The sequence below is a fragment of the Octopus sinensis genome, linkage group LG15 (genome assembly GCF_006345805.1).
Source record: "Octopus sinensis linkage group LG15, ASM634580v1, whole genome shotgun sequence".
NCBI lineage: Eukaryota > Metazoa > Mollusca > Cephalopoda > Octopoda > Octopodidae > Octopus > Octopus sinensis.
In genome coordinates, this window is record NC_043011.1 from 29,519,423 (window position 1) to 29,531,114 (window position 11,692).

The window sequence follows — 11,692 nt, forward strand, 5'->3', positions numbered from 1 at the left end:
TTTCATCTTTTCAGGGCTCGATAAAATAAGTACCAGTTGAGTGCTGGGGGTTGATTACATTGAATTACTCCTCCCCTAAAATTGCTGGCTTTGTGCTAAAATTTGAAAATAATAGTTCCTGACAATTTCTCTTCAGTCATGGTTATTGTACATGTGTCTGTGGATTACTCAACCACTTTACTTGTTAATTAGTTTATTGAGTTGATCAAACAATGAGACACTTATCACTGAAATTAGTGAAGAGGCCATTAAAAAAAAGTCTAGATCAGTCATTCTCAATCTTTTTGATTTTGCAGTGCACTGGAGATGAAACAAAAAGAAAAGACTCTGGTGTATTTTATATGATAAATTTTTAAAAAGTTAAATATCTAGAAAAAAATTTTTAAATCATTGCTGACCTTATTTCATTAATTAGACGTGTGTAGCAAAATTATGATTAGCATATTTCTCAAGATGCTCAAAATTTAGTATAGACTTTCTAAAGCTATATATTATATTCCTAAATAAATGTTTGAAAAAAAAAACCCTTTAGGCAATACAGGTGAGAAAATAGATGAAATAGGTAAGTGATGTCACAAAATGAAAAGGAAAGAGAAAGGGCATTGTATTACTATTATTATATTACCTTATATAGGTTGTTTAATAACCTATAATACTTCAGGAAAAATTACCCTTTTCAGATAAAAGAAAGGAAATAATCGATGAGTTAGGAGAAATGTGCTGTCACCTGCAGGTCATTTTAGTGAGTTGTGAGTGTTATTTTTTTTTATTAATATCTGAAGTGCGTCTAGATATTCTTGCAGTGCCTCTAGATATCCCTTGTAGTGCAACAATGAAGGAAAGTGATCTAGTATGAGCAAAAGAGCTTATGGTCTCAGATGTACTGATTCGTTAGTAATGGTTGAAAAGTCAGTTAATTGATGGAAAGTTGACAAAAAATTGGTTAAAACATACCCAATTTGAATGATAAATTATTTTGGCTGTTTTTCACTTTTCCAGTGGTGAGATAGTAATAAACAGTACATCAAATGATTTTAGTTCCAAATCAGTGATCAGAGAGTCCAAAACATTGATTCATCTGAATATTTTCAGATAGCTGTGCTTGGCAATGTTCAACACCTAATTAAATACTTAAAAAATCCCCAGTAGTAATGTAAAGTTGCATAAGATAGTTCTAAGTTAGGATGAGAGGAGAGCAGAGATTCATTTCATTAAACCTCTGAAGCAAAGAAACTTAAAAGAAGAGACCATATTTGAAAGTAACCCTAATTTTTTTCTTCTTTAGCTTGAGTAAATTGCTAAAATTGAATTGCTGTGGTGGTGTTACAACAGACTTCCATAATTTTTTTTTAGATAAACTCAAAATGTTATATCAAACCATTGATTCTTATGGAACAATGCTGTAATTTCCCTGGCAAATGTTACATCTTAGAGAGATTTACATACATAACAGATGAAACCAATCAACAGATTGCTCTTTTGAGATAGAGAAAAAAAAAATCTAACAAATATTTGGAATTGTAAATGCCAAGAGAAACTAATAAGTGAATTCAATAATTGTTTTGTTGCAGACAAAATAAAAACATATTGAACTACATTTGTGAAGTAGGAATAGATTTTTGAATATAATCGACCATTTTTGTTTTTCATAATTTAATTCCTTGGGGCAGACTGAACCAAACAAGAGCAGCTTTTTTTTTTCCACCATTATTGTTGGGAAATACATTCACCAAAATCACTAGCAACAACAACACTGCTGCCACCACCATCACCTGAGCCACCACCAGCACCACTGCCAACACCACCACCAGTTTTACTGTAAACATTATTATTTATTACCTTTATATATTAATAAATTTGTGTTAATTTACTTCACATTTTGTATGGTTTTATAAAATGCTTACATCTATTTTAATTATATATATATTAATTATATATATAATATATATATATATATATATATATATATAATTATATATATATGTAAATATATATATATATATATATATATATATATATATATATATATATAATAGAAATATTAAAATTACTAAGTCTCTCTAAAAGAGATTACGGCAGCGTTACTGGAAATTAATTGTTATTGCCATATTAATATGGCAGTCTTATAGATATAAGACTAAAGCTGTCGCTGATTAGCTCCATGAGGCCATCGCTTTAAGCTAGCTATTTGACACACAAGCTGTGTCCATTATAACATTATAACATTATAATGGACACAGTTTGTGTGTCAAATAGCTAGCTTAAGGCGATGGCCTCATGGAGCTAGTCAGCGACAGCTTTAGTCTTATATCTATAAGACTGCCATATTATTATGACGATAACAATTAATTTATATATATATATAGGATATCTGATAGGATATTGGAGCAAATTTCCCTGTCAATTCCACTAAAGTCTTTGAGATTTGACCCCTAATCCTATTGGGTTATTTTTTAAAAACTTTTTTAAAGCAACTTTATTTTAAAAAATTTAAAGAAAATTTATTTGAGATTATATTGTATTTCAGAATAGTCCTTTTCTTACTCTTTTTGCTTGCCAAATAAACACGTGCACTATATATTTGTTCTTCACTTGTTAATGTTTGGTCTATACAGTGATGTATATGTGTGATGGGCTTCTTTCAGATCCATCTACCAAACACACAAAGTTTTATTTATTAATGTTCTTATTTTAACTCATGTCCATTGTCCAAAAATCTTTCGTCACAAATCTGTGACCTCTTCAGCAACACTTTCCATTCTTATGTGTGCTCCTGTTCTGCTTAGTCCATTCTCAATGTGCCTCCACTGCCTCATCCACCTGCACATGAGTGCCCTTGCCCTCACTGTCGCCATTGCACCCCACCTTGTGCCTCGGCAGTCTCCACTCTTGCTCACTCATGTTCGTATGTGTCGCCTGCTGACAGCTGCCATTCTCTGTAGAATAAACAGAGCAGGAGCACACACAAGGATAGAAAGTGTCGTTGAAGAGGTCACTGAGGTGTTACAAAAGATTTCCAGGCAATGGACATGAGTTGAAATAAGAACAGAGGTAAATGAGTGAAGAACGAGTATACAGTGCATGTGCTTATTTGGCAAGCAAAAGAAAAAAAAGAAAATGACCATAGGCATAGAAGTGGCTGTGTGGTAAGTAGCTTGCTCACAAACCACATGGTTGCAGGTTCAGTCCCACTGCGTGACACCTTGGGCAAGTGTCTTCTACTATAGCCTTGAACCGACCAAAGCCTTGTGAGTGGATTTGGTAGATGGAAACTGAAAGAAGCCCATCGTATATATATATATATATAAGTGTGTGTGTGTGTCTGTGTGTGTATTTGTCCCCCGAACATTGCTTGACAACCGATGCTGGTGTGTTTACGTCCCTGTAACTTAGCGGTTTGGCGAAAGGGACTGATAGAATAAGTACTAGGCTATCAAAGAATAAGTCCTGTGGTCGATTTGTTTGCCTGAAGGCGGTGCTCCAGCATGGCTGCAGTCAAGTGACTGAAACAAGTAAAAGAATATATATATATGTTTCATTATCAGCAGCATCATTTTAACTGCCGTTTTCCATGCTGGCAATGGGTTTGATGGTTTGACAGGGGTGACTAGGCAGAAGACTCCACCAGGCTTCACTGTCTATTTTAGCAGGGATTTTATGGTTGGATGCCTTTCCTAATATCGACCATCTTACGGAGGAGTAACATTTTTGATATGTGTGTGAATGTGTGTGTGTGTGTGTGTGTGTGTGTGTGTGTGTGTGTGTGTGCTTGCATGTATGCTTGTCTAGACATCATGTGATGGTTGTAAATGAGCATCATTGTCATACAAGCGAGGTTGTTCATTTCCAGTCTTCCATGAAAACATGTCTGGCCATTGAGAAAATACTTCTTTGATTGAAAACAGGTGAAGGTCGGTGACAGGAACGGCATCCAACCTATTTAAAAATAAATCTACCTCTACAAATTCCACCTGACTCATGTAAGCATGGAAAGATGTGCATTAAACAATAACAAGGACGATTTTAAACTCAATAAGTTTATCAAGTTTCTGCAGTTTTTAAAAATATACCAAATATTTCAACTGTATTTTGTAATTTCTTAAGTAGAAGGACAGTTGTTTTGTTTTGTTTTGTTTTGTTCTTTATAATATTCATAAATGAAATACTAAAACTAATATTTTTTGGGGAAAAAAACTCAATGTTTTAATTCATTTTGTTGCAGTATTAGAATTCTTGTCTTTGTGTAATGAAGAAGAGTACTTTTAGAGTTGGAGGTCAACTCACAATATTGTTTGAATTTCAACCAACTTGAAGAGGTTATTGAAAATAAAAATCGTTTCGCTTTTTTTTTTTAATTCCCCATTTCATGATCATGAGGATGACGACATTGAAGAGGATGACGATAATGAGAATAACAATGACAATAGTGATGGTGGTGGTGTTGGTGTTGGTGGTGGTGTGGTGGTGTGGTGGTGTTGGTGTTGATGGTATTGGTGTTGGTGGTGGTGGTGGTGTTGGTGGTGGTTGTGGTGTTGGTGGTCGTGGTGATATCTGGGAGGAGGAAGATGATAATAATGTCAAAAGGCATGAGGATGAAAAGTAAAAAAAAAAAAAAAATCCAATTCATTCATTTATTGAATTCAGTTAAAAATTTGTTTATCATTTGAAAAGTGAAAAACAAAATAAAAATTAAAATCATTGAAGATATGGATGAGAATGACAATGCTGCTGCTGCTGCTGCTGATGATGATGATGATGATGATGGTAATGATGATGATGATGATGATGATGATGAATACCGATGATGATAATGGTGAGGATGACAACAATAATGATGATGATGATGATGATGATGGTAATGATGATGATGGTAATGATGATGATGATGATGATGACGATAATGGTGAGGATGACGACGGCAATAATGATGATGATGACAAGGATGATGACAACAATGTTGACAATGACAACAATGTTAACAATGACGGCAATGAAGATTACGATAATGATAATGATGATGTCAATGACAATGATGAAGTTTCAGTTTGGTAATGGTTTTGATGTGGAATCCTATTTTGCGAAGAATACAAAAGCTTGCAGTCACAACCAAATTCTTTCTCCAGAAAGTGTTAAAGCCATTTCTTCCACTTCTACTCCAATTGCAACAATTACAAAAAAAAAAAAACAGTATTTCTCAACAAATGAAGTTGGAATTTCATTGATTAATGTATTCTTCTATACACAATCATACAAACTTGGGGATACATACATACATACATGCATACATGCATACATACATACATACATACATACATACATACATACATACATACATACATACATACATACATATATATATGTATATAGACTATACCCCTATGAAATATATATTTCAATTTATTTGAATATAAATCTTTTTCTAAATATTTGAAAATCTAATCATTTCTAAGTTGTGTTAATTAATAACTATTTTATAATTACAACGGCAGAATCTGAAGTCTCCAAAGACTCTTTTCTTAAGATCATTTAATCTGAGGAAATTTGCATAAGACACATAACGAAAGTTTCTAAGTCTTATCAACTGAACAGAATATTCTTCTCTGGGGAGATCTTATGAGTACATAACATGTCTTTTGATTCCACAAGCTGACTTCAAAAATGAAATCCGCTTTTTTCTTCAAAGTTAGTCACAGAAGAATATTCTTTCACTTGTTTTAGCTGTTGGACTGAGACATGCTGGAGCACTGCTTCGAAGGACTTAACTGAACAAATTGTCTGTATCGTCTTTATTTTCTAAAAATTTCACTTGTTTGAGATTACTTGAGTTATTTCCCTTGGCTGACATTTTCAGACTTTTAAACACCCTAAAGGAAGTCTTTTATCTTCTGTAGAAAGGATAATCACAGTTAATCAAAGTTCTTTAATTCACTATATTACATATGAGATACTCCTATTCTATTTTCTTGGTTTTCTAATGCAACTTCTGCTTGTTCTTTATCTCTTTTGTTATCATATTTCTGAGGAAATATGGCAACATGCTGAAGCCGAAGCCAAACCCAAACCCGAACCCGAAGCCATTGTTTCAGTTCATTTTGAAAATAAAGAATTTAATAAAATAACTTTGTCATTATTAAGCTGGTGACTGGAATGTAAATTAATAGGAAATTTTGATGCTAATTTTAATGTATATCATGTTAAAACTTGAAGCTGGTGTCATAAAAGCCAAAAGCCTACCTCAGGCAGATTGGTATCAAAAAAGTTAAATCAAGTCAATATTCTACAGACCAAGTTTTCCAAAAGGCAGGGAAGATAACATGAGAAAAATGACTAAGGAAAGCATGGAAAGAAGTAGGAAGCAAGGCTAATCTGTAAATAGTGAACCACATGAAAGACAAAAAAAAAACAAAAAAACTAGTAACAAGTAGTGAAATGTTATGCTGAAGAAGATCCATCCAAACCATCTAAGAATGGCAAAACAAACATAATGTGATTGTGGTTATTATCATCATATTTGTTGTTGTTGTTCAATCCCAAAGATGTGACTATCTAGCTTTTTGCATCATCATCATCATCATCATCATCATCATCACCACCTCCACCACGACCACGACCACGACCACCATCACCATCATTTAATATCCACTTTTCCATGCTTGTATGGGTCAGACTTGTCGAGGTAATTTTTCTATAGCTAGATACCCATTCTGTCACCAACCCTCTCTGTTTCCAAGCAAGGTAAATTTTCTCCATTGCCAGACATATTTTTCACAGAATATTGGAAATGAATGACAACCATTTGACCCTTTAGCGTTCTGGTTGTTCTGTTAACTGTAATACTTAGTTATTCACAGTGTTATTGTTTTGAATCAATCATGCATTATTTCATCGCTTTGAAATTTTGATAATGCAATTGCTTTGTCTTATCAAGCTGAATAAAAAGTAAGCAATGTTTTGAAACATGAAATTCATCACAATATATTTCAACAATGTGGAAATTTTATTCATTAAAGGTGGTGCTCCAGGATGGCCACAGTCAAATGACTGAAACAAGTAAACGAGTAAAAGAGTACATCTAGAACCATGTAAATCCAGTCTATCTTCCCACATTATATCAGTAAGGGACATGATTTGAGCAAGATTTGGATGCTATTTCTAACAGGTCAAACAACCATGTAGAGCTTTCCTCATTCGCTAGTGTTCCACAGACATTCCTTTCATGACTCATGAAAATCTTCGTCAGAAGAAAACTTTCTAATGCGGCAAGATTAATTTTGGCTCAAAAATATGTTACCAGAATTTTTTTTTTTTTCCAATTTCCTGTCTTGCTTAAGTTTAGATTTTTGTATTATTTTTATATCCACAAATACTATAACTGGCTGAGTCATTGTTGTATCAGAAAACATGATTGTTTATGGTTCAACTCACATAGTTGTAAATAGATACTGTGGGCGAACTAACAAGGAAGCCTTGATGTGATTTTCCAATCTCCTAGAAATAGTAATCAAATTACACCTAACCATATAAAATAATATGTTCCTTAACCCTTTTGATGCCAACCTGGCTGAGACTGTTCCTTGTTTCTATTATGTTTCTTTATCAGCCACATAGGGCTGGACATAGATGGGACAAATTACAAAGTAGAGCTTTTCTTTTTGGGGAGAAAAAAAAAGTGGGGTAGGTTTTTGATCAAAAGGGATCGTAGAAAGGAAAAAAAAAAGAAAAGAAAAAAGAAAAGAAAAAACGATCAATAGGAATCGTGTATCACAGAAATGTCATGATGTAAAGTGTAAAAGGGGAAGCAGATAAGGTTTATCCATGGAAAGAAAAGCCTACGCAAAAGACCCCAGTAACCTCAGTCACCTTCCGATTTTAAAATAATTTAAATTAAAACCTAACAAAATTTTATGCTAAACTAAGTTTCAAATACCAGTTCAACAATAAAATCCTTTTACTAATTTCTTCTTTATTTTCATAGTTAATTAAAACCAGGGCATGTTGTTTAACCCTTTAGGGTTTAAACCAGCCATATCTGGCCCCAAATTTTCTACTTGTTTTATGTTCAAAGTGGTGAGATCTGGCCTTTCATACCTTTCTAAGAATGTCATTGTAAGAATGTATAATCGCATCACTGAAGTTTCAAAGCTATGAGATAATGTAGGATTAACTCAAATCAATGTGAATAAATAAGCATTACATTTGACAGAATAAGGCTTAAGAGAAATATGGTAATAAAAGGGTGAAAAGAAGGTCTGACTGTGGTTGGAGTACCTTTGATCACAGGCCTGCTTGATCAGAGTTGACCTGTGGTTAAACAACCAGCTGTAATATGGTGGGATACACTTCCTGTCACTAACCCTCACCTGTTTTTCAAGTAAGATGATATTGCCCGTAGTCATTCATAATTGTTGTTATGAAAGACTAGAAATAAACATTACTTGAGTAGTGGTGATTCAATGATTGCATTGTTTTCTCCATGCACGAGACAACCCTTGGGAATTTTCAAATGTCAATATTTTAATTTCCTTAAGGCACTCGATTAAAACAGAACTGCCAGAACAAGTTGTCATGTCATGTTATGTCAATGGAACACACAAACACATTAATACACATTCACACATATATTTACACATATATGACAGGCTTCTTTCAGTCTCTGTGTACCAAATCCACTCACAATGCTTTGGTTGCCATACAGTAGAACTGGACATGAAACTATATGATTGGGAAGCAAGCTTCTCATACATGTCAGGCCATGGCAAAATATTCTATCTTCAAAAAGTTTTGTTCAGGGGTTCTCAACCACTTTTTTGTCTATGGAACCCTATGATGCTTATTTTACTCAACTGGACTCCCATAGTCATCTGATGCTTAAAAAATTCCTGTTGTATTTTTATAATTAAAAATTAGGAATTGTATAAAAAAATATTGTTAAAATATTTTGTGTATTGTAGAAGCATAACCAAACACATAAACTTTAACAATAAAATCTTGCATGGACCCCCAAAGCCCATATAGACCCCAAAGTCCATATGGACCTCCAGAGTCCATCTGGACCCCTGAAGTACATATGGACCCCAGATGAAAATCACTGATTTAGTTGAACAAATTGAATCCCAATACTTGTTTTTTAAGTGTGATACTTATTCTATTGGTATTTTTTGCCAAACTGCTAAGTTATTGGGGTGTTGTCAAATGGTGGTGTTTGGGGTAAACACAAATACAAATTCATGCAAACATGCATACAGCTTCAATCAACTAAAGTTATTTATAAGGTATCGGTTGTTATAGAGTTGTAAGAAAAGAAACTTGTCCAAGGTGCCATGCAGTGGGATTGAACTTGACCATACATGGTTGCTAAACAAGCTTCTTAAACACACAGCCATGTAGTACTTGTAAACAGGCCATAGAATTTTCCAGTAACTAAGAAGTAGGAATCAGGCAACACTACTTTGGTAATAGTTTGTTGTTTACATTTTTCTTAAGAAGATTTACTCTTTGTAACTTTGGTAAGTAGTGCCAATGTGTTTTAAGTACAGAAAGCATATGTCGTTTAATGTCTTGCATTTAAGTATGGAAGAAGATTCTGTAACATGTTTACAGAATATTTTAATACAAAGAGGCTAAATATTGTTTATTAAACAATTTCTTTATAATTATATATATATGTATGCTTTTATTGGAAACAATGTTGGGTTAGTGATTTTGTCAAGACACACACACACACACATATATCGAGAGAGAGAGAGAGAGAGAGAGAGAAAGAGAGAGAGAGATAGAGAAAGAGAGAGAGAGTGAGAGAAAGAGAGAGAGAAAGGGAGAGAAAGAAAGAGAGAAAGAGAAGGAGTGAAAGAGAGAGAGAAAGAGAGAGAAAAAGAGAGACAGAGAAAGAGAGAGAGAGAGAAATAAAAGAATAAAAGAATACACACACACGCACACACACATTTACACAAGCATCTTCTTTTATTGTTTTGCTTGTTTCAGTCACTGGATTGTGGTCATGCTGGAGCACCATCTTGAAAGGTTTAGGAGATCAAATAAACCTCAGCACTTATTTTAAGTCGAGTACATTTTCTATAAGTCCCTTTTTGAAGAACTACAAAGTGAAAAAGATATGTAAACAAACCACACACCAGCTTGCAGTTGCTGAGGGAGCATGGCATAATACCAAGTGGACTTGGTCCTTACCTCTATGAGGCCCCGTGTTTGAAAGGTGCTTTTACATGCTGTTGGCATGGGTGCTATTTGCGTGAAACCAGTATCTGCCACAACTGCGATTTTATTTGGCTTGATGGGTCTTCTCTCTCTCTCTCTCTCCATACACACACACATACACACGCGCGCACACACACACACACACACACACACACACACGCACATACGCATGATTGGATGTGCTCAATGTACAAGAGTTATACCATTCAGGTTTCAGCTCTAATGCAAGTCTCGTTAAACTCCCACTGTTGCACACATGTGTGTGTGAATATGTGTGTGTATATGTATGAATGTATCTATGTATATAGATACATTCATACATACACACACATGCACACATGCACACACACACACAAACACACACATAATTCCTAATTTATCCCTTCAGCATTTAAACCAGCCATAACCAACCTTAATATTCCACCTGCTTTATATCCTAACCAGCCACATTCAGCCTCTCACACCTTCCTTACAGTGTCATTTTAAAATAAGCAATCACTTCATCAAAATCTCAAAGCTACAAGATAGTACATGATTAATTTAAAACAATGTGAATAAATAATCATTACATTTGACAGAATAATTTGAAATCTAAAGGACTAATTTTGTTTTTCCTTCACAGCACACATGGCCATCAGCAAATAGACTCAACACTATTTGCAAATATACCACAAACCAGCGATTGCAATTCATTTCAGTGTGACTCAAGTAGATGGTGCTGAGGAGCTACAAAATATAGCAAAATGTTGATATACACCTTTCTCAATCACTAACTCGGCAAGTTGTTTCATCTGGTTTGAGATATTCATTATTTTTCAACACTCAGCATCTTAAAGGGACATTTACCATGGTGTAACCCTGCAGCTAATGAATGCATAGACAATACACATACAGCAAGTATTTGGGATTGATAATGTTTGCATTTTTATAGCTTCTTATAATTCAAAATTTAAAATATATGTATATTATATATATATAGGTGCAGGAGTGGCTGTGTGGTAGGTAGCTAGCTTATCAACCACATGGTTCCGGGTTCAGTCCCACTGTGTGGTATCTTGGGCAAGTGTCTTCTGCTATAGCCTCGAACTGACCAAAGCCTTGTGAGTGGAACTTGTAGACAGAAAGTGAAAGAAGCCCATCGTATATATATATATAGCTATTATTAATATCCCTACATATCTTACATCTATTTTCTATCCTCTACCTCACTCTCTATTTTGTATCATATCTAAACTAACTATGACTTAACCATCCTCTCACACCGTCTCCGATGAAGGGATATAATTAATAAATATCCCGGAAACAGCTGTAAGACCTTCTATTTATAAATGTTCTAATATCTACACTGCCGTGGTGTTTTTATCTCATTAAGCAAAAAATTCGTATAATATATATATATATATATATATCAATCATCATCATCATCGTTTAATGTCTGCTTTCCATGCTAGCATGGATTAGACGATTTTGACTGAGGGCT